The sequence below is a fragment of the Oryzias latipes genome, chromosome 13, assembly GCF_002234675.1.
Source record: "Oryzias latipes chromosome 13, ASM223467v1".
NCBI lineage: Eukaryota > Metazoa > Chordata > Actinopteri > Beloniformes > Adrianichthyidae > Oryzias > Oryzias latipes.
In genome coordinates, this window is record NC_019871.2 from 28,621,827 (window position 1) to 28,646,867 (window position 25,041).

At 40.6% G+C, this 25,041-nt stretch overlaps 1 protein-coding gene across 6 annotated transcripts in view; it reads left to right on the top strand.

The window, feature by feature from the left end:
* The window catches only part of b3gat1 (beta-1,3-glucuronyltransferase 1), a 123,529-nt gene that overhangs the window by 68,004 nt on the left and 30,484 nt on the right, over nucleotides 1-25,041 (top strand). The window lies entirely within an intron of this gene.

Here is a 25,041-nt window from a genome sequence, read left to right on the forward strand (position 1 = left end):
TTTACAGCTGGAAGGCCTAATTGGAGCCATTTCCACATATAATGTGGCAGTCCCACTGGGGCTCATTATAGAAACCGTGTTGACTCACCTTGGCTATTCTTTAGACACCCGTTCATCTGGGGCTTATGGTTCGGTCCAGTGACATATACAGTGGGGTTTCTTTCATCCTACAGGCTATTGATCACCATTACGGAAGAGAAAAGTCATGCTGGCTGTGATGCATGGCTGCAGTGCTCCACATGTGTGTCTTGGTCAATGCAGGGTGTGAATCGCCGAAATGACTCACTTCTCATACACACACACACACACACACCCACACACACACACAAACTAAACTAAAGGGAGGAACCTAATGGCTGTGAAAACTGTGGATGTTAGAAAAGCCCAGTGAGCAGCGGACATGCTAGGCTGAGGTTGAACAATACAGTAGTGATTCACAGAAAATAGTTTTAAGTGCTAATTAAAAGAAACTTTATCTTGCTACACTGCTTACAATAGCAACATCTCCACTCTTATCTGACTACACTGTTTTTAGAGTTGTTCAGCATCAGCTTTGCAGTAGCACTTTCAAAGCATTTTCAAAAGTGGGATCAGAAAGGTCCAATGAAAATGTTACTGTCGGTGGCTTATCTCCAAATCAAGGGGGGGCACACTTATCACTAGCCGCAGTTACATGGGCAAAATATCTTGATCGGATCAATGGTCTGATTAGAATCCAAACTGTGTACATGGGCACAGAAAACCTTTTTCCGATTAGAACAAACGTTCACATGGTCACACTTTCCGTCGGAATAATACCGGAGGGGAAATGAGACCCGTTGTAAACAAACTGCTGCCACATACATTTTATGCAGCAGCTCGGTAATATACGAGACGATCTTCCAAATGTGCTTTTATTAATGTCATGAATATTAACATTACGTAAATGTGTGGGAATAACTTCACCCTTTATTTGGTCGGGACACGACTGGAAACACAAATCCAGGTGATTGTTTGAACAGTTTCTAAGGACTGAGCGACATTTCTGCTTTGAAAAGTTCGCACACCGCCCCAAACAAAGCCGCTGTGTGAGCTGGCGGCCCAAGCTCTGCTCGGACACACATGGTTCTCCTGCAGGCAGCCGCTAACCCAAGGCGGCGGGTCGGCTCGCATTCTCAATTCTCACACATAACAAAACAACAAAACGCACACGTAACAAAGCACCCTACCCTCAAACACAGATTAATAAATCCGCCTGCTCTGCTCAGAGAGGTTCACTCGGTCCACTGGCACCGGAGCCCGAATGCAGAGCTCGGGTGCAGGGTCCGGACGTCCGTGGGCAGAGCAGCTGGTCGGTGCCTTATTAGCGCCAAAGCTTTCTCTCAGCGAAACACCGTCTATGCATGATATAAACCAGAGCAGTAGTGACACACGATCAGAATGAACCGTTTACATGAACAACGGTCGGATAAACAATCGGTATAACTCGGTATATAATCGGTATAACTCATCTATCTTGAAGCGCAGCGTAGAGTGAAGAGAGAGGTGGCAAAGGCCAAACAGAAAGCTTACGATGAGCTATATGACAGGCTAGACACAAAGGAAGGAGAGAAGGACTTGTTCAGGCTAGTCAGACAGAGAGACAGAGATGGGAAGGACGTGCAACAGATAAGGGTGATTAAGGACAGAGATGGAAAGGTGCTAACAACCCAGGAGAGTGTACAGAAAAGATGGAAGGAGTATTTTGAGGAGCTGATGAACGTGGAAAATGACAGGGAAAGAAGGGAGGAAGATGTGGTTGCTGTGGAGCAGGAAGTAGCAGAGATTGGAAAGGATGAGGTTAGAAAGGCTCTGAAAAGGATGAAGAGCGGAAAAGCCGTTGGTCCTGATGACGTACCTGTGGAGGTATGGAAGTGCTTAGTAGAGACAGCAGTGGAATTTCTAACAAGGTTGTTCAATAGGATTTTAGAGAGTGAGAAGATGCCTGAGGAATGGAGGAGAAGCGTTCTGGTTCCGATCTTTAAGAACAAGGGTGACACGCAGAACTGCAGCAACTATAGAGGAATAAAGTTGATGAGCCACACAATGAAGCTGTGGGAAAGAGTAGTGGAAGCCAGGCTTAGGAAGAAGGTGGAGATTTGTGAGCAGCAGTATGGTTTCATGCCCCGTAAGAGCACCACTGATGCCATTTTTGCTTTGAGAATGTTGATGGAAAAGTACAGAGAAGGTCAGAAGGAGCTGCATTGTGTGTTCGTAGATTTAGAGAAGGCGTATGACAGGGTGCCGAGGGAGGAGCTGTGGTACTGTATGAGGTCGTCTGGAGTGGCAGAGAAGTATGTCAGAGTAGTTCAGGACATGTATGAGAGAAGTATGACGGTGGTGAGATGTGCTGTAGGTCAGACAGAGGAGTTCAAGGTGGAGGTGGGACTACACCAAGGATCAGCTTTGAGTCCCTTTTTGTTTGCTATGCTGATGGACAGGCTGACAGACGAGGTAAGACAGGAATCTCCCTGGACAATGATGTTTGCGGATGACATTGTAATTTGCAGTGAGAGTAGAGAGCAGGTGGAGGAACAGCTAGAGAGGTGGAGGTTTGCTCTGGAAAGAAGAGGTATGAAGGTCAGTCGTAGTAAGACAGAATACATGTGTCTGAACGAGAGGGATCAAGGTAGAAGCGTTAGGTTACAGGGGACTGAGGTGAAGAAGGTGCAGGAGTTTAAGTACTTGGGGTCAACAGTTCAGTGTGATGGAGAGTGTGGAAAAGAGGTGAAGAGGCGAGTGCAGGCAGGTTGGAGCGGGTGGAGGAAAGTGTCAGGAGTGTTGTGTGACAGAAGAGTGTCAGCAAGACTCAAAGGAAAGGTGTACAAGACAGTGGTGAGACCAGCTCTGCTCTATGGGTTAGAGACGGTAGCAGTGAGACAGAGACAAGAGGCTGAGATGGAGGTAGCGGAGATGAAGATGTTGAGGTTCTCCTTAGGAGTGACCAGGTTAGACAGGATAAGGAACGAGTACATCAGAGGGACGGCTCACGTTGCCTGTGTTAGCGACAAAGTCAGAGAAGCCAGACTGAGATGGTTTGGACATGTTCAGAGGAGGGATAGTGGATATATTGGTAGAAGGATGTTGGAGATGGAGCTGCCTGGCAGGAGGGCAAGAGGACGGCCAAAGAGGAGATATATGGATGTTTTAACAGAGGACATGAAGTTGGCTAATGTTAGGGTAGAAGATGTCCATGACAGAGTGAGGTGGAAAACGATGATTCGCTGTGGCGACCCCTGATGGGAAAAGCCGAAAGAGAAAGAAGATAACTCATCTATCTTGATCGGAAAGAAATTTTGATCCGAACGAGTCTGATCGGGGCAGACTATTCCGAACGGCTTGTTTACATGACGTATTTTTCTTCCGATCGGGCATTCTTTCCGATTACTTTTGCCCATGTTAACACGGCTACTTTTAACAGCACCAAAAGGCTGTTAAAGTGGATTTGGGGAGTTGAGAAACATGAGTCGTCCGTACAACGTGGCTACATCTCTCCTCGTTTACCATTTCTTATCCTTGTGTGTTGTTTAAGTGTTCACTACGACCTGTCGCTCACAGATTGCCCATTAAAAAGTGTGCATGAACATTTTCGCTCTACGGGCTCTTCAGGTGGTCTACAATCTTCAAATTGTTGGCCAACTATGTGCCCTGTACAGGCTTGCCCATTTTTTTACCCGCAGGTAACCTCTATCTTCCCAGATGGGCAGTTGTGACTGTTAGAAGCATTGGAAAAGAATAGGTCAACTAAGGAGCCCAGCAGTTCCATTGGCTGAGATGTACGACGTAGCCATATGCACATTGTTTTCGTTAGTTTTGTGAAGCTACAGAGTGAGAGAGCGCACTAGTTTTTGACCGTACTTTAAAGTTCATATGTTTATATGTTTTTGTATTTACATTTTTTGAACAACCTTTTTGGGAAGTAAACATCGGAAAAAGAAGAACTGGGACTGTGGAAGTTCATTTAATAAGGACGCGTCAACTATAAGCTCTGGCTCTATAAGCTCTGGCCCTATAGCTTAAGTGTGCCTTTCAGAAAATAGACGGAGCCACACTTACAGTGACCGAAGCAATGAAGTCACTAAACGCGCATTGTTCAAAGCATTTTCAACCAAAGGTGTTCACACTGGACATACAGGGATGGGCTTCTTAATGTACTGTTTACTAATGGATGTCCGTAGGTAGAAGAGGCGTGGGACAAAATGTCAGAGTGGTGTAAATTTCAGGAATTTTACCTCACACTTTTTCTTTCACAGCTCTATCCCAAAATATGGCTAAACAGGTGTCATATATTTCTAACCAGGCACAAACCACAATTATTAATTCTCCTCCATATTCAGTTTTTAAGCAGTTGGCACTTCCAGGAATCACAAAGAAAGCCGTTCGTCACTACCAAATATTTGATTGGTCAAAATTTGACCTGGCTCAATGTTCAATGGCCACACGTTTTATTAGTGGAGCCTGAGAACAGCAGAAAAAAAAATGTTGTAATTAATGTTGCAAGTGTTTTGAATGATAAAGCCTGTGTTGTGCTTTTATGTGTCATGGTTTGAGTTTCTTTTGTATTGGTTTTTGCTTTCTGTCTTGTTCTGTCATGGTTAAGTTCTGTTTCCTGTTTTATTTTGAAAGGTTTCCTGTCTTGTCTTGTTTCTTGAGTTTTACTTCCTTTGGTCCCCATCTGCCCTGATTGTGTTCACCTGTGTCTTGTCTGCCCTGTCTGTTTATAAGTTCTGTCTCTGCCTTCCTCCTGTGCTGGTCCATTAACTTCTGGTCGTGTGTTTAACGTCTTCATGTGTCTTCGTCCGTTCATGCCTTGTTTCATGCCCCGCCACAGTGAGTTTTTGTTTTGTCATCCTGCTCTGCAGCGCTTTTTGTTATAATTAAACCCCTTGCCCTTGAACCCGTTTGCCTCCCGTCTCTGCGCCTGGGTCCTACCGGCTCTCGAGCCTCCCGCACATGACATTATGTGCGTTTTCATAGACTTTTCATTGGAAGGGGTTGCTTGACTGTGACTTACTGAGGACGGTGTGAATGTAACCTCAGGCATTTGGCTGTGCTTACCATAACCTCCATCCCAGAATTTACTTCAAAATATTATTGGCACACTTTTTTACATTATTTTTTAAAACCCTTAAAAGATTACAACTAGTCAAAAATTAGCAAAATAAATAGTCTGAACTAAAGGATGAACTTCTTCAAACTACCTGACACCCTAACAAACACCCTTGCGGTCTGAGAGAATCTACATCTTTTAAACAGCAGCTGGTAGAATTGGATTTATTTTTTGTAAATTGGAGGGATATCATATCCCTCCCCTTTTACAGGGCCGTGCAATCTCAGAAATAAGAATCACCTTGAACTACTTTGAATTACAAATTCAGTTTAGCTCATTTTCCTAAACGTTCGTGATGGCTTGGAAGTGTACAGATTAGGTCGATGTGGCTGAATCATGGACAGGGGTGGAGGTGAGAGCAGAGGAGTCATAATCTGCCCACCGACTGTCAAACCATGGAGCCAATTGTAGACCGTAGTGTGGAAGCAGTGTTGTTCCTGTTTCCTGAACATCCCTATCGACCCAAATTCAAGCAAAGCATCGAACATGAGATAAAGTCAGTCAGACAGCAGCTTCTCGTCTTCCACTGGCTCAGTGAAGCCAGCACAAACACCAAGATATTCATCCGTTTTTATACATTCGTACCTCAAGAACATCCTGTCAGCTTCGGGATAATATTATACAGTTGCTGCACACAACCTCAAAGCTTTGGCCCGGCTGCTGAGATCAGCACATCATCAGTCCTGGTTTGCCGCTCATGTGGGACTCCTAACAGCCTGAGGAGTGGGAGGATAATGAATGTAGTCAGAATGCAGCCAGCCCAGCCACAAACCATTCACTCCACACCTGATAGGGGTGCTCCAACATCTGCATGAAAACCAGACACTTCCCAACACCTGCAAAGACACACGCAATTTTACACAAATTAATTTAAAAAATTACCTGCTTGCGACAACCCTCTATTATTTCTGAGGTTTTGCAGTCTATAATAAGTAGACAGCCTTGTCTCATTAATATCCTCTGGGGTCCAGATGACCCGATCCCTACATTGACGTGTTCTCCCTACCATGACAAAGGTGGATGAAGGTGGAAAGATTTCATGTAATCCATGGACACCAGTGAAGATCACAAATCATTGAAGAAAAAAGGTTCAGAGCACTGTCTAGTGCAGGGGTGTCAACCTCATTTACACTGAGGGCCACATCTGCATGGCTGTCCTTGAAGGGCCAGATATAACTTATACATGTAACTAAATGTAATGAAAAATAAATGTAGCTACTCCTTAATGTGAAATAACTCATTATTTACTATAACTTTTTAAAATGACAATTACAGTTGCATAGAAACATATGTTTGCTTGTTACTCTAGCATAAATCCTTTTGCATTTGATTCTGTTAGGTTAGGTTATATGGACAGTGTTTAAGTCCTGATGTATAGTTGCCCAATCCGATATTTCAAGTCCGATTCCCCCTAGATATGAATAAATACACACCAATTTTATTTTTTATTTTAAGAAATTTAAAATGAATTTCTATTGTTTTAATCAAAAATGAAGTCTTTAAAAACTTTAACAAAAACGTTTTATTCATTTTTTTGATGATTAATTTGTTTCAATTTAGTTTAATTGTGTCTGTTGGCCACTTCACCTTAATCCTGTTTGGTAAATGTTGTTATTACTTCTATTTAAGCTTAACTTTAAATTTTTCAAAAGTCACTGAAGTCTGAAAGCAAATCGTTTAACAGAGAAGACTCATTGTAGCACAAAGATGCTATCACTTTAAACCAATGCATCATGGGAGATGCAGTGAAAAAACTGACGCAGAGGCCAGAAAGACTCTGAGCTTTATTACTTTGATCACTTTCTCAACGGTCTGATACCGGATTCTGTGGAAAGCTACACCACTAAAGACCAGCTTTAGCTGGTATTTTTGTTGGAACTGAGCGACTTTATGAGCAGAATCTGAACAAGTGAAGACTTTAACCACTTCTGATTGGTCAGACTGATGACGTATGATTAAGCCTCCAAGAATGATTGGTGGAGACAGTTAAAGGGGCGGGACTTTTCCGAAAAACAGCGCTAAAGCTGCGGCTAAATCGTGGTACCGTCATTCTTATAAAAGTGTCTTTAATAGAATCAAATAAACACCAAAAAAAAATTATTTTTTATGATCTTTCATATTCCTAACTACTCAGTGTTTTATCAGGGCCTGTTTGGATGAACAAAGAGCTGATATCCTGGAGATGGGAAATGTTCAGTGATCACTGAAAATTGATAATTTCCCACGGCACACCTGACCATTTCTCGCAGCACATTAGTGTGCACACCGGTTGAAAAACGCTGGTCTAGATGACCCCACTCCTAATGTTAAAGTGCCTGGGATAGCACAAGGGTTATAACAAATGAGAGCTTGACTTCACTAATTAATGGATTTTACCTGAAACACTATACGCAGTGTGGGTTTTGTAAATAAATGTCTTGTTCTTTCATGTTTGTGCAAATATTCACAGTGCAACACCATGTTCATCTTAAGCAGTATTTTTAAAAACTGCTTTTGCTCTCAGATACGTATATTTTTGAATGACTTGAGAATGATCTTTTTTGAGTGGTTAAATGCAGTGCATGTTATCATTGAAAACTCATATAATCAAATAAAATCCTAATATTTGAAGGACAAAGTTTAAAAAAAAAAAGAAGTTTTGAATGCTTGCAGGTGTTGGTCGCTCTGCAACAAGACAGTTCTGTTCTGGAGAGAACTGACTTGATGAATGTTTAAGGAAGATTTTTAATAAACCTCTTGTGCTATCTTGTGGGGTCCAGATGACCCCACTCCCATCCTTAACGTGCCTCCGTCGCATCGGACAGTTCAGGCTTCCACGGCGTGCGTTAAAAAGTGATAATGCATACTTTGAAGGCCATTAACCCGCTTTTATACCATGGTCACTTACAAAAGAAATGAATATTAACCAGTCATTAATTCTTGCTTTTTTTCCCGATTTATATCGCTTTTTTCACAAAAAGCGGACTATTTGTTTTGTGGTGCGGCGCCTTGTCATGGTAACGTGACAAGGCGCCGCACCACCACTGCAGTCAAGATTCGGCGATATAAACCGATATATATACACTGATCTTTCTGATGGGTTGAATAAATCATAAATTTTATTAACCCAGCCCTAAAAATAACAGTGAATAGCCAACTCCCAACCTTGTTAGTAAAATGTATAAACAGACTGACACCACTACACATGTTAGCCACGTTAGCGTATATTGACAGTACCTGTAACTCCCGGCTTTGTTTTCAACATGGAATAAAGCAGACTAATAGTAATAGTAGTACATTTATTTGTAAAGCACCTTTCACAGAACACTTGTCACAAGGTGCGTCACCAAGATATTAAAATAAAAATCGTAAAAGACAAAAGCATGTACTACGTAAAATAATCATCTCAAGCCCAAATTAAAACAGTTTCAGTTCAAATGCTTTGCAAAATAAAAGGCTTTGAGTTCACTTTAGCGCTTAATACCACTAAAAGAAATGTTACTGTGACTATTACCGATGTGATGCCCATTGAGACGACTGTTGTTGTGAATTTGGGCTATACAAATAAAATTGAATTGAATTGAATTGACTACGCTAGCCTTGTTAGATACACGTGAAAAAAGAAATAAGAATAATAATCAGACACCGCTACAAGTTAGCATATTTAAAACAACAACCAACCTTTTTGGCAGTTCGTAAAAAAAGAAAAAAAAAATACAGACACCGACCAAGTTCCATACAAACATTTTGACAGAGAGCCGTGTGGCTCTCATTGTTGCTTCAACATCAGTAAGCACAACCAGAATTAATCTAAGCTCCAGATCATAAAGTGTACTGTCGTTTTTTTGAGAAAAATGAAGGCTATTAAGTATGCTTTATAGTTTAGAAAATACTTCTTTTCTACATTTTAGAAGTCTTTCTTGCACTTCTCAGTTAATAACTGCTGGAGCTGTTTGTCAATATTGTACTAGCAGGAATACCAGACTGAGTGTTCTCTTGGAGGCTTTGCCAGCAAATGTGGAGCCGGGATTCTCTGAAGTTTTGTCAGTAAAGACACCACAGTTCCCTTCATCTCAGCAAAGTCGACGCTCTGGTGAATCAGGGACACCTCTGCACTGAGCTGGCACACACGTTCGCTGTGTCAACGCCGTTCTGTCGGAGTCATCTTCCTCTGCCCTCGGGGGTGCTCTTTGAATGTGACTGCACAGCGGAATACAAGCACAGTCCAAGGACAAATAAGAATATTGAGTGATAAGCAATGACACGAGACCGCAGCCGTCAGCAGGCTCTGATGGCTGCGGTTGGAATGTCAAAGGGGGCTTGTTTCTGCTGTTATGATGGCAAATATGCTGACTTCCAGCTTTATCAAGAATGTGTTATTTATCATTAATCTCTGGCATTTCCCCATAGAACTTTAAATGTCAGAGCTTTAATTGTGATGTTCAAGAATCACCATTTGTGTAAACTTACATGTTTCTAATGTACAGTTGAGAGCAGGGGTTCTCAAAGCTTTTGTAGAGGAGGGCCAGATTAGGAACATGACATTAGACGGGGGGTCAATTTTGGTGGGGAAAAACATGGATATACAAATGTCTTTATAAGCAGCTTACTACAACATTAAAAGTGCTTGTTAATGTCTTATAAATAGTTTATTAAGGACCCCTATTATAAAGCGTTACCAATGTTTTTAATAATAAGGTTAGGAAAACAAAAGGGCTGTCATTATTTTCCCTTCTTCTGACACTTCGACCTGTGTTTGTTGCTCAGAGAATTTGAGCCAGTGTCTTTTCAATTCTTAAATGAGTTGGTCGGTCAAAGTAAACCATCAGGCTCTCCCCTAGATTCCATCCCTCCCAAGCTTTTCAAGGAGGTTTTCCCCAGCATTGCACAGACAGTCCTCTCAATCATCGACAGCAGTCTGGCTGCTGGTGTCGTTCCTGCTGTTTTTAAACATGCAACAGTTCAGCCTCTATTAAAAAAAAACCAGCCTGGACAGTACTGTGTTGGCTAATTTTAAACCCATCTCCAAGATGCCTTACATCTCAGAACTCCTGGAGAAAGTAGTCTACTCGCAGCCAGAGTATTTCCTTAACCAACATCAAATTCTTGAAGTCTTCCAGTCTGGTTTTTGACACTTCCACAGTACAGTACTGAGTCAGCGTTACTAAGAGTCAGCAACAACATTCTCCTGGCTAATGAGGCTGGAGACTTTGTTGTCCTGGTCCTGCTGGATCTAACAGCAGGATTTGACACTGTAGACCACAGTAATTTAATATAGGCTCCAGAACTCAGTGGGGATCCGAGGTACTGCACTGGACTGGTTTAAGTCTTACCTGGCAGAAAAAACCATGTGTGTCAGCTTGGGTGGTTTTGAATCTACCACAACTCAAGTTTTTTAGGGGGTTCCACAAGGATCGGTTCTAGGGCCACTTTTGTTCTCTCTGTATCTGTTACCCTTAGGGTCAATCTTGAGGAAGCAGGGCATTTCTTTTCATTTGTATGCGGATGATAGCCAGATCTATCTGCTGTTAAAAAAAGATGATGTCACCATGAAGCAGCTACTGTCGTGTCTTTTGTCGTGGCATTAAAGACTGGTCGGTCATAAGATTTTTGAGTTATATCCCTTGTGCTATCTTAGATGACCCCACCCTTACATTGACGTGTTCTCCCTACCATGACAAAGGTGGATAAAGGTGGAGAGGATTTCATGTAATCCATGGACACCAGTGAAGATCACAAATCATTGAAGAAAAAAGGTTCAGAGCACTGTCTAGTGGGTCTAGATGACCCACCTCTCAACGTTAAAGTGCCTAGGATAGCACAAGGGTTAATGAAAATAAAACTGAAGTTTTAGTTTTTGAACCCAATGATTTTAGTGAACCGTCCCCAGTTGATTTGGGTCCCTTGACTAACTTTTTAAAAGCAACTGTCTCTAACTTGGTTTTAAACTGGATCAGCAGATCAGCTAAGTGGTGAAGTCAAGCTTTTTTCATCTTCGCCAACTTTCTACGGTAAAACCTTTTTTAACAGCTTGAAACAGTAATCCACACGTTCATCACGTTCCGCCTGTATTACTGTAATTTTAATGCTCTGGCTTTTAAGACTTCTGTTATTGCAGTGTTATTGTACTGGTTTTATTGTTTATATCTTTCTATATTTTATCTTGTGTTTTACCGTGTTTTAGTGTTTGCTTTCTTTATTTCTCGTGTTCAGCACTTTGTATCAACTGCTATTGTTTCAAATTGCTAGATAAATAAATTTGAGTTAATAACTTTAATGACCAAGTGTTAGTGTACAGTAAACCAGGCCCTCCTGATGTTTTCCCAGTTGCTGTCGAAGGTTGCTGCGCAGATTTTCTACTCGGCTAGTAATTGTGTCATTTGACAGACTTTTATCTTTTGCTCTGGACGAACAATGTCAGCTACTTTCACACATTCTTTTTTACAAACTCTCCGTCACTTAAGGGCTTGCTTTGCCGGGCCATTTCCAAAACCACAACGTAGCTACTAGCTTCTGTCACAGCTTCCCTGGATTGAGCCATTTTTGTAAACATCTGCAGTGCAGCATAGCCTCGTTGTAGTTGTTGGAGCTTATTGTTGCACTCCTCACCGGTAAATTTGTTACAGTTTTTATGATTTGCAACATAGTGATAATTTATATTGAATTCTTTGAGCGTTGCATTTACCTGCTTGCAAATAAGGCACATGACTTTATCCAGCCCTTGAGGTACGACATAGTAAGCATTTATGCACTTAGCTTGAAAGCGCCTTTTCTCCTCGCCAATGCATTTTTTCCTCAAAGTAACCTGCTCTGGTTCTCTCTCCTAATTGAGTTCTGATTCAATTTCTACTGCCGTCGTCACGGTCCTTCCTTTCGCAGAGGCAGTGACATAGAAAATGTTGTCTGCCCTCTTGTGGTGGAATTCATACACTGTACCGTTGACCCCCCGGGTGTAATTACCTTTTTTTCCTACAGATGTCGCCAGAAACCATAAAACAATATTTTTCCAAGCAATGTACAGCTGGTTTAACCCTTGTGCTGTCTTAGATGACCCCACCCTTACTTTGACTAGTGGGTCTAGATGACCCAACTCCCAATGATAAAGTGCATAGGATAGCACAAGAGTTAATAAAATCAATTAGGATTTATTGAGGCCACAGAAATTCTTCCCGCGGGCCGCCATTGGCCCCCGGGCCACACTTTGAGAACCCCTGGTTTAGACAGGCAGACAGACAGATGATCAGATAAGATCAAATCAGACCCTCTGAGCTATTCTCACTTTGTCTCTACAGCACCACTCCGTTGTCTTGGAGAACCTGCTGACGAAAAAAACAAAATAAACAACAGCAAAAAAGACAATGTGTCTTACATTCCCTGTGCCTTATATGGGGATTTAGTCTGGTTCTGGTTGTGTTCCTGACATGGTTGGGAGTTAGTGTAGTGAGTAACATTTGTTTTGGCTGTATTAAGTCTGTTTTTTAACGCGTTGCTAACATGCGCTGACACGGCTAACGGGTAGCGTACTTTGAACGAGTTCTAGAATTATTGTGATTGCAGTTAATAAAGTTAGACTGACTGACGGACTCACCTCTGACTCTCCTGCCTGCACCTTATAGTTTGGTGCGCCTTATATCTGACATAATGTCCAAAAAATAGGTCGAGGTGCGCCTTCTATTACTAGTGCGGAAAATGTGGTAATCTGATTTTGTTTGTGATAACAGGTCTTGTTTCCCTGAGTGCTAACTGTGTCTTCCTTTTTAGAATATTACAACCCAGAAATACTTAGCAAAAAGACCACTCATTTATTTCAAATGAGGATTTAAAATTACAATAATTATGAACCAACAAAAAAGTATATTAAATTAGTCTTCACCAATTAGATGTGTGCTGGGGGATGTGTTTTGTTGGCTGGTTCAAGACTAATAATAGCATGTCAAATGCAAACCATGTACAGCAATTGTCTGACAAATAACACACTGTAATTAAGAGAAAACCAGAGATGGACATGATGTAATTGTTATGTGTCAAGTTGTTCCACCCCTCTTTAAAAGACCTTGTTATTGTGCGGACGATCCAGTTCATGTTCACGGCAGAATCATGACTGCTCAGAGACACCCATTCTCTAATTATTGCCCCAGAGGGGGCTCATCTGTAAAATCCAAGGCATCTTTTGTCATTCTTTATTAAATAAAAGAAAAAGAAAAAAGATGCATTTCTGAGTGTGTGTAATATATTTTTAAATATTTCCCCTCATTTAATTATATTTCGATTCTAAGTTTGCCATGAATCTTTTTAATCTATTTTCAAACAAAGGTTTTTCTAATAGTTTTTTTTCTTTCTATCGTGTCTTTTTATTTTCCTCATCTGTTAATATCAATTCCTTTGCAAATTCAAACAAAACTCTCATCTACTCCACCTCAGCACAGGATTGAATCCCCCCGGTTTAATTAGTGATCATCAGAGTCATAATCATTTTTTTTCCCCTGCACAAGGGCATATAATTGGGAGATTTCAACTTTGGGAAATCTTTAATCAAAGAAATTCATGGTCTTACCCTCATTAAGGAGCTCAGAACTCTGCACATCCAGGATGTTGAAGTCAGAGGTGTTGTACAGCTGAATATCTACTCCCACTCCGGAAGCAGGCTTTAATTAGCTAAAGAATGTGGAAGCTCCTGCTGCAAACCTCTGACCTTATACTAAATCTTAATAAGACCAGTGCACAGTGTGAGACGTGTCACATGCAGTAGAGATCAATATCTTGTCTTCTATAAGAAGAAAGCCCTTTAACAAGCTAAATGCAGCACAATCCCTTTTATTGCACTACAGGGGATGAAGGGAACAGAATAAATATTTGAAGTCACTGACGGTATCAGCCCTGTTAAAGGTAAAAGCAAACTATGAAATGTCGGGTTTTGTTTGAATACGATTGCGGGACAAAATTTCCTACCAAATATGATCATTAGCTCAGGATCTTTTCTTGCCGTTGACATACTGTACATGAATAGCTAGAAGGAAAACATCATAATAATAATAGTTTTAGGAATCATTTTTCAATTTACCATCACATTATTTCTGAATTCCTTCAACTTTCAGAGGGGCTGACATGAGTGGAAGGCAGTGATCTAGATGAGTCACATCAATGTGTTTTTCCCTTACATATTTACTTATTTTTATGCGTGCTGCATCTAAAAAGCTATGTTCAGGTCGCCCACGGTAACACACGTTCAAGCGACCACCTTCAAGGAAAAGTCTATGAAAACACGTGTAAATGCACATTTCGGGCTTTCACGTTCAAAACGTTCGCGTTCACACGTAGCTAATAAAGTTTTTACGATAGATTTTGGCCTCCACTGCACGTACGTTAGAAGGTAAGCCAGGTCAAATTCTGACCAATCAGGGACTCAGATTTAATAGTCACCAAAGGATAGAGTCCCTTTTCATTCAAGGAAGAGTTAACCAATAGAAAATTGTGGCTTTTGGCCGGCTGGACATATACAGTAGTGCAAAAATGTATTTAGTCGGCTATCGATTGTGCAAGTTCTCCCACTTAAAGAGATGAGAGAGGCCTGTAATTTTTATCATGGTATACCTCAACTATAAGTGTCGAAATGAGAAAAAAAAAAAAGAAAATCACATTGTCTAATTGTTGAAGAGTTAATTTGTAAATTATGGTGGAAAATAAGCATTTGATCAATAAGAAAAATTCAACTCAATACTTTGTTATATACCCTTTGTTGGCAATGACAGCAGTCAGACTTTTTCTGTAAGTCTTCACAAGGTTTTACAAACTATTGCTGGTATTGTTGGCCCATTCCTCCATGCAGTTCTCCTCTAGAGCAGTGATGTTTTGGGAGTGTTGCTGGGCTTTCAACTCCCTCCAAAGATTTATGGGGTTGAGATCTGGAGCCTGAATAGCCACTCCAGGACCTCACAATGCTTCTCATGAAGCCACTTCTTTGTTAACCACGGGTCAGTGTGTTTGGGATTGTTGTCACGCTGATAGACCCAGCCATGTTTCATCTGCAATGCCCTTGCTGATGGAAGGTTTTCACTCAAAATCTGACGATACATGGCCCCATTCATTCTTTCCTATAAACGGATCAGTTGTCCTGTTCCCTTTGCTGAAAAACAGCCCCAAAGCATGATGCTTCCACCCCCATGCTTTAGAGTAGTTATGGTGTTCTTTGGATGCAACTCAGCATTCTTTCTCTTCCAAACACAAGTACAGTCCTTACCAAAAAGATCTATTTTGGTTCCATCATAGGACATTCTCCAAATCCTCTTCTGGATCATCCTTCACATGTACTGGCTTTAGCAGGGGACACGTTTGGGACTGCAGGACTTGAGTCCCTGGCGGCGTAGTGTTACTGATGGTAGCCTTTGTTACTTTGGTACCAGGTCTCTGCAGGTCATTCACTAGGTCCCCCCGTGTGGTTGTGGGGTTTTTGCTCACCGTTCTCACCACGGGGTTAGATCTTCCAGGGAGATTATCAGTGGTCTTCCATTTCTTCTTTTTGGAGAAGGGGGGGGGGGGGGGGGGCACTCAAGCTAGCACTACCCCTACATAGGACTTTAAAAGAAAAGCCTCCCTTTCACTTCCTTTTATCATAGTCTGTTGCATACTTGTACTTCTTTTTCCCTATGAATGAAGTCATTGGTTTTAAGATGACAAACTGTTCAGAAAAAGAGGCTATGATAGAGTGAAAAATAAGACAAATATGTGTGAGATTCATTCACATTCACTCATTCATAATTAAAACATTAATTATTGTAACTGGAAAATCACAGTTCATCCAAAAAATGTTACATGTTTATTAAAACACATACTTTCTTCACTTAGTTTGGTTCTATATCCTTTGTTGGCTTCATTCATTTAACCCATCATCTCCACTATATTATAAAAAAAACAAAAAGACGTGTTGTATAATCAAAGCTCAAAATAACCTCTAAACTAGTTGCCTGCAGAGTTTCGAGCCTAAAGCCTGTACTCATGAATCATTCCTGAAGACCCACAGTTTGTGAAGTATTGATTGTTAGAAAACAACAGTCTTCATGACTGATGTGTTTTTGTGTTTATTGCACACAAAGGTCCTGCAACATGTTCTAATTTACAGCATAAACAAACTCCTGCCAGAAGTAAGAACACACATTTGTTCCTTTTTAACACCAAAGCAGATGTGTCTGTTTTCCAAGATCAGCAGTCGCTTAATTTACAAGTCTGGTGTTTAAAAAAAAACAAAAAAAAAAAACAGCATCAACACAAGGTTCCTGGGTTTACATGTGCGTTTTAACTATGACCTCTTTCTGCCTTTTATCAGTATGGTTTCTATTTGGTTCTGGTTTGCAGTTACCAACAACCCATTAATAATAATAATAAATAAGTAAATAAATTATAAACACATATACACACACACACACATGTATATATATATATATATATATATATATATATACACACAGACACACACATATATATATATAAATGCCCCTCTAACCCTTCCGTGGGTGGTTTTATATATATATATATATATATATTTTATATATATATATATATATATATATATAGTTAACTGAAATAAAGACAGCTGTGGGTCAAGACAAACCTGAAACTGATGTGACTGAGGGGCAATTCATATTGGAACATGACCAAAACCACAAGATAACTGACAGAAACCAAACTAAAGCTCACAATCCTCACACTCAATAAAGGTGTTAGCAAGTAACTTTAGCTTTTCAAGTGCAAACCTAGTTTGTCTACTTCAATAGGCAACAATATCTACGGCATTGACTTTAAATAAGATACAGCTAGTTAATATTCTTCAAAAACTCACTGATGAAAATTGTGTTTTTAGTGTTAACATGCACTAATTTGATGGAGGACATATATTACGCAAATCTTGCTTAAAATGGCATTTTTGGGATATTGCTTTGGGCAAATCATTGTGAATCAGGAGCAGAGGATAAATGAACGACCTTGGGAGTATTTCAGGCAGGCAGCTCAAGCAGTGCGTTTAGCTGGTTACTCCTTCCTTCAGCCTAAATAACTCAGCTATTTAGCGTCCTACTTAAGCTCCAGGTGTGCGGTCCTATCCCTCTTCATCCATTTCCACGTTGCCCCCACCTCCTCCCCGGCTTCCACCTGTGAGTTCCGTTAGGGGTGATTTAATACCTGAAATTTTCTTTGGAGATCTTTGTTTTATGTATCTGAACGGAGCCTTATGCCAAACTAAAAGAAATGTGGAAATAAATCTTTCTTTACTGCATGAGTTGTCTGACTGAAATGCCGTTTGAAAAAGAGTTATTGTGACTTATGTGGGGGGGCCACAAGCTCCCTGCTCCGCTCCATTCTGATGCATCCACCGTCAGAGAGATAGATCCATGGACGTCTTTGTTTTCCTCGTCTGAGCTGGAATCTCGATCATAGCTCTACAGCCGAATATTGCTCACCATTTATGTTGCACTGACGATGTTAGTTTGAGGGTTTGAGGGGCTGTAAGCTAGCAGGAGAGCAACAGGGAGGGAAAAAAAGGGTCAGGGGGCAGGGTTACGCCACATCAACGGTTCTGCACACAACTTAGAGCTATATCAAAGAAGACGACAAGGTTTTTTGGGGGAGATAAAAACAGCATAATCATAACCAAACGACCACTGGGAGCACTTCTGCAGGACTTTAACTACTAAGACATTCTTGTTTTCAGTCCAGTCCTAGACAAAATCTAAAATAGTTTTCAGGTTAAACTGTTCTGACAAGGCAAGACGTCTTTTACCAGGAAAGATCATTTTGTGATTAAAACACTTAAACTTTGTGCAAAAACATCCGCTCCACAAAAGAAAGGAGCGTGACTCAATAAAAACAAAAATATACAAGATGTTTGATCATCCGTGATTGTTTGTCTGACTTCACAAAGTCAAACTGCACTGGTTCGACATCTCGTATTTTCTACAGTCCTGGTGAAGACTGTCAGTCCAGTCATCCACATGCCAAATGACACATTTAAGTCTGACGTTCAGCAGGGGAAATGAGGTAGTGAGCTGGATCATAAATGAGTCTGGAGGAGTTCAGGGTTGACTGTGCCAGGCTGTTCCCTTGTGGATGTCAGGAGAAACCTGCCTGAGGCTCTGTGCTCCTAAATCTTTTACCAATGCTGAGGCAGCCAGCTCACACACAGTCAGGGCCCATCCGTCAAAGCCCATCCTCGCAGCTCCGGAGTTGCTTAAAGTTTTCCAGAAAAGAAAACAGCTTTGCTTATCTTAATCAGGCATGAGAAACAGCCCTTTCTAACCTGCCATACTTAATTTAGCAACAAACTGCATTTAAATTGATCAGGCTTTCTTGGCCTCAGAGGAGAGAAAATGTGCCCGGCCTCGGGGTCGCCTCTTTAATTTGCTGGGCCGTTCACCAGGAGCAACCTATTCATATCCAGGCTGGAAAATATAAAAACTGATCAAAGATAAGGATATGACAGTCACGCTTGTTCAATTCAGAGACTTGTTCAATGTAGGGAAGGTCAATTTTTCAATGTATGACTGATGTGAATCAATCTGTTAGGGGGTAAAGAACTGAGAACGGGAATGTGTGAAGGGGTGTGGAAGAGGATAATGGGATGGACTTGTTTTGATTGGTTGGAGAGGGCAAAAAACAATTTTTCTCCTCAATCCGATTTGGTTGTTACGAGCTGTCTGCATGCCAAACATGGGCAAACCTGTACGGGGCACGCACACATTTTTGAAGATCACAGTTGGTGAGCCCATAGAGAGAAAATGTTCAAGTATGTCTTTCTCTACGGGCGTGCTGCGGGCGACCAGTCATAACGAAGACTTAAACAACACGCAAAGGGGAAGTAAGGGGGAAGTCAGTGAGATGCAGGCATGTCGTAAGGATTGTTCATTGTTCCAACCTCCCAAACCTTACGAAGCGAGCTAGGAGCAGTGCTGTCCAAGTGATAAGTGTGCGCCCCTTGCACGCTTTTTGTCCACTGCCTTACTGTCGGAAAATAGGAAATTAGACAATAGAATTAGCATTCTACCACCACTTATGCATTACCTGCTCAACCTGTGCGTGCAGCGCTTGCACGCGGTCAGTAAGGTGCCAAGAATGTGGCTTTAGGGCACCGTATGACAACGTTACCGGTATGTCATAAATGTGCGCAACTCCTTACAAATACTGCACCAAACAATCATGTTTTCCATTTTCATGACGTCCAAAAAGGTGGCTGCATGAACATCGAGGGAACTGCAAGAAACACCTGCTCTCCTCTTTAGATGTGGCCGCTGCTGTCTATTCTATCCTGTTCAATTCAATTTTACTTCAACAGCCCATTTCACAACAACAGTCGTCTCAATGGGCTTCATACCAGTAATTGTAAAGTAAACGTACGATCAAAAAGGATCATAAATGCTGAGAATTCAATAGGAGAATACTAAACTTTCACTAAACAGACTAAACTAAATTGGGCATCCCTGAACTTAGACCCTCCTTCACGGTAAGGAAGAACTCCTAAAAAAAAGCTGGACCACAACCCTTCTGAGGTCCAGACTATCCAAAAACTCGCAGCACCCATACGGGTCAACCCATGTACAGGAATGAGCCCAAGGCTTAAAATACTGTCAATCATTTCAACTCACAATTTAATTCAGTCTTAATTCATAACAATTTTTGTCATTCTGACTAATAAAAACATTACTACACAAAAATATATATATCAACAAAAAATTACTATATATTCTTAAGTAATGGTTGTTTACATTGTATAACTGTTTTTTTAAGCCAGCACTGATGTTAAGGTTGAATCTGATAAAATAATTTCACTGTTTTTCACAGTTTAGTCTTTACTGTTCAGTAAAAAAAGAAAGCAAAGTCATTGGAAATATTTGTTTTTCTCTGGTTAAACACAACAGTATGCAACCAATTATGAGCACAATTTAAGCCATAGATTTTATAGTAGAAAAGATAAACAAGATATGATTGTAATTACAAAAATCTCTGGCTTTTAAATTGAAGGTCAGAAGGAGAGTAGCTAATGTCGTTTTTACTGAAGTGTCCAGAATCGTGTTTGTTGCAGCGTTTTATGGTATTAAGTTCAAAAGTTCAGTTTTCTTTATAAAGCCTTTGGTTGCAATGCGGAATATTCAATTAAATATAATAGTGTTTATTTTGTTTCTTTTTAACAGACAGTGGGAATGAGAAAACGATGACAAGTCTGCTACCACATTCATTTACCTGGAGCAGATTTTAAACTGAATATTTAATGAGGTTTTTTATGCAAAGATGTTTCTGGGGACTATTGCAACATCAATGATAATCTATGGCAGCGACTGCCGTGTAACACTCCCCAGACGTCACTGAGAACCACCGTGTGCTTTACCACGTTTGTTATAGACCAGTGAGCTCACAAATGGAAGCAAGCAATTGCACATGCAATCTCCAGAGAGTCTCTTATCCGTGCAGATGGAAACCACGCCACTGCAAGGCAAGAAAACTGAAAAAGACTGTTATTTCTAGCCCCTAGCACGCTGGAGATGTCCAGGGCTACGACAACACAGAAGCCAGACTAGAATACGGACTTGCCAACCAGTTCATGCAGTCACTTTGAAGATGTGCAAGATTTCACATCGCAGAGAAAGCGATGATGCCAGAGGAACAGGGAGAGAGTGTGCGCCGACAGCGGTGCCCCACGTCTGTGATTTATGACTTACTGAGGATGTTAGAGGGATAAATATTCACAGTCTAATCCTTGTTAAGAAGCTTACGAAGTCAAAACATTATTATAACATTAGCATACAAATATTTGATTATTATACAGTATAGAAGTACAACTTCTGCTTTCAGTCTGATCATAACAGAGGTCATTTCACCACTTCACTAACTAGGGGGGTAACAATTCTTTTTAACAACAATTCCATTCATATCATAAAGTGTGGTTGAGGAGTCATTGATATTAGTTCACTTTGAATGATCCGATTCACTGACATAAAATGGATCCAGAACATCTTGATCCAAAACTTCCACCAGTGTGACTCAGAGAGAAATACCTGCTACTGAACAGTGAAGGTGAAGTTTTCTACATTCATTGGATTTCTTCAAGATAATCAATTGTAAATTAAATATGTGTAAGAATGAATGTCAAATTTATTCACATTTTAGTTTCCTAAAGTTCAGCCCATAGTTGTTTTTTCAAATCCAAATAATCCAAAGAGAACATTCTTAGAACATTCTAGCACACTGTATGGTCACATGACTTTGCTGAATTCAAAGTGTTTCCATACATAGGACTGGAAGGATGGTTGATCAGTTTTTGATGACGTCACGTCTATTGTCCGCTGATGCACTTGGTTGTTTTTTTGTTATAGTAAAATGAACCCACCATACCTCAATCCAAATGGTATGTTCCACAACAGATTACAATTGATTGATTTCATTTTGAATTGATTTAATGGTATAAGTCCATTTGAACAGCAATTTGCCTCAGACAGATCGATCTGGTTGGATCGTAGGAATAAAAATCGATCAATCGATGAAACTCAGTCAGTCTTTGTGGCACTTGAACCTGGCTACAAGCTTGACGGGTTCACCCCCGCGTTTGACCTTTTGGGGTTACCAGTGTTTTTTCACTCTCTACATCATGTTGCTGTGAGACTGTATTAATCAGCGGCAGGTGTTCCCTTCACAGCTGGTTAGCTGGTGCGGATATGAAAGGCTGTGGAGCTCCACTGTCCGTCACAGCGCGCTGCAGTTTACAGTTTGAGGCCAACTCTCTCAGAGTTCATGTGCCACAGACGTATGAGCACGCCGGATGCTTTTGGCGGGTTGTTGATATCCTTGACCCCGCTGCTTGCTCACAGACTGCAAGCTGCTAATTTCTTTTCGTGGTTCAGAAACAACCCGAAGCTCAAAATCATCATGACAAAATAGAATTAATAGCTTCCTGAAACCATCTGTGCGAGAACAAAAAAGACTACAAAAATAAACCGTTAACGCTCGCCCGGCTTCAGAATGTGTTGAGGACAAGCCAAAACTGATACAAACCCTCATTCACTGAGCCAAGCTGCCAAGTGCAACAAAAAAATACTTTTTTGTTCTAAATCAAGATAGTTCTCATCAAGTTTGTGATAATATTCTAGATGTTGCTCATTTGGTGAAAAAATGTTTGAGCCATGTCTGTATCAGACTGGATTTACAGATTTAAAGTCTTGTTTTTACAAAGAGAATTGTTAAATTATGTATTTAAAGAATCATGTCTATGAAGACTCTCATTCATCCAGGTCGGTTCCATTGTAGTAGGTTTAGGGGATGTCATCTGGACTTGGTTTTAAAGTTCGAAGACGTTTCGCTCCTTATCCAAGAGGCTTTGTCAATTCTGAATTAGCTGGTCTAAGAGCTGGTCTATATGCGCTCATGGGGGAGGAGTCAGACCTGAAACTGGATGGTATTGTCAACTTAGCCTACATGGTTTCGGGTCGTTAATAGTCCTTTGTCCTCAGCTGGGGGTTGGGGAGCCAGTGACTCCCTCTCCAAATTGGTCATCTCTTTCAGCTGTTAACGACCCAGGTGGAACTGGTTTGGTTTGTTTAGGTTTCAAAACACTGCCGTAGATGGATGGAAGAATAAACCTGAGACCACCATTCTTATTAAGACAAGGTTTATCCTTCTTGACAAAGATGGCTTCTTTCTCTCCTCGTTCAAACCATCCTTTCTCTCTGGCTAGAATTCGGACTTCACTGTCGTCGAACGAGTGGTTTGTGGCCTTCAGGTGGAGATGCACTGCAGACTCAGGTCCACTTGGGTTGGCTTTGCAATGTTGGTAAAGCAGCTTTTGTAGAGGCTGTTTGGTTTCTCCTAAATACTGTTCATTGCAGTTATCTTTGCAGTGGATAGAGTACACAACATTACTCTGTTTGTAGCTGGAAATTTTGTCCTTGGGATGAACCAGTTTTTTGTCTGAGTGTATTAACTGGTTTGAGATGAACTGGGATGTTATGTTGTTTGAAAATCCTTTTAAGTTTTTCCGACAGGCCTGCGATATATGGAATTGATGAGCAGCTTGATTCTGTTTTTAATGTTTCAAATTCTCTCCTCGGCGGCGTCTGAAGCAGCTTTTACAGCAGACTGTTTAGTTTAAGATCTTCCTCCTTCTAGTCCACAATTGACTGCGTTTCCGTCTGTTCCTGCTCAAAGGTTTTGTTTCTTTGTCGTAAATGTTGAAGATATTGTTCTTTTTTTTGATTGCTGTCAGCGTTATGTTTTCTGGAGAAAACACAGACTTAAGTCTGGAAGCCTCGTCTTCTAACTTGATTTGTTTTTAACTCCTCCTTCACAATGTTGTTGTTTTTTTTGCAGGTTTTTCTCATTTTTCATGTCACATTTGTCTTCCAATGCTCTTTGGTTGTTCAGTCTCTTTTGAAATGCGTTAACCTCTTTTTCTAATTATCTGTTTGAATTACAGACATCATTTTTTGGCCTCTCAAATACCTTTTGTACATCAGCCACTGAATTGCTTTGACCTTGCGAAAAGGCCACATCTTGAATATTAAAAAAAAAGCATCTTTAGTTCCAGATAAAAGCGAAAACTCGTCAGGGGCATTTTTCTCCATTTTCTCGTAACGTCCACAAGTTCACATAGACTTTTCATTGAAACTGGTGGCGTGCACGCACGTTACTGAGGTCGGTGTGAATGTAGCTTCACAGCTGCAGCCTCTGTGCTTTGCTAACTATATAATCATGACCTTTAGCAACAGCTGGCACCAACATGACAGGAGGACCAAATCATTTGGTTGTAAGGACATTAAATAAACCAGTTCCATCAGAATCTAACTCTTGTTTGACATTGAATTTACAACATTATATTTTTATCCTGCCATATTATGTGGGGGTTTTTTCTACTTTAAAGTTGGCAGCCAAAATTTCACCTACAAATTTCACCTGGAAAAAAGTCAGATGTTAAAAATTCGCCTGCAGAAATTCAGCAAAAAAAATGGATTCCCCAGCCAAAATTCACCTGGAAAACATAATCTGTCAAAAAGTCGTCTGCAGAAATTCACCTGCAAATGTGTTGAACTCTTCATGACCCCAGGTCAAAGTAATCAGCCCCAGATCAAGTCCAGCGGCTCTCAGCCAATCAAACATATGACTTTTTTACAGGTCAAATTTTGGCTGCCAACTTTAAAGAACGATAAAAAAATGTGGTGTTGTAAATTCAATGTCAAAAAAGACTTGGATTCTGATGGAACTGTGTTTCTTACATAGATATGAAGGGATGAGGATTGTTAGAAAAATAATTTTAAGATAGACTTCAATGCAGTTTCCAATCAAGACGTGTTGCACTTTCAGCAATATAGATAGAAAAAACTTTATTCAAAGAAAGATGTCTAACTTTATGTTAGAACATGAAAAAAAGCAAAAAGAAAATGATGGGTTTCAAAGTGGCACTTAGCTAAATAACGCAATTATAAAGGCATTAGTTACACAGTAGCTTTATCATACATTAGTCTTGGGGGAAAAAAAGAAGTCAAATAAAAATGTCCCCAAGATTCCATTTCTTCACTAGTAATGCACTAACCAGGTAAGGAAAATAGCACAGAAAAAGCTCCCAGTGTTGTTGGCAGAGCTCAAAACTCCAACCAAATTATTTCAAACATTTCTCGAGAATGGCCAGATTGAGCTAAACGTGTGAACAACTCTGTGCCAGTGTGGATGTAAGACTTTTAATGTATGCAGGCACGTATACACCTTCGCTTCATTAGGAGTTCCAGCACCCGTCAGCGCCTACATTTTGCCAATGTGCATTTTTAGCTGTAAATAATACGCTTCCAAGAAAGTTTGCATGTAAAACTATAAGCTTTCTGCATGTAACTGAATAGAAAACACATTTACGGAAGCGTCACTTTCTATATCTTTAGATGTTAACACACAGTCTCACTTTTTGCATAGTTTTT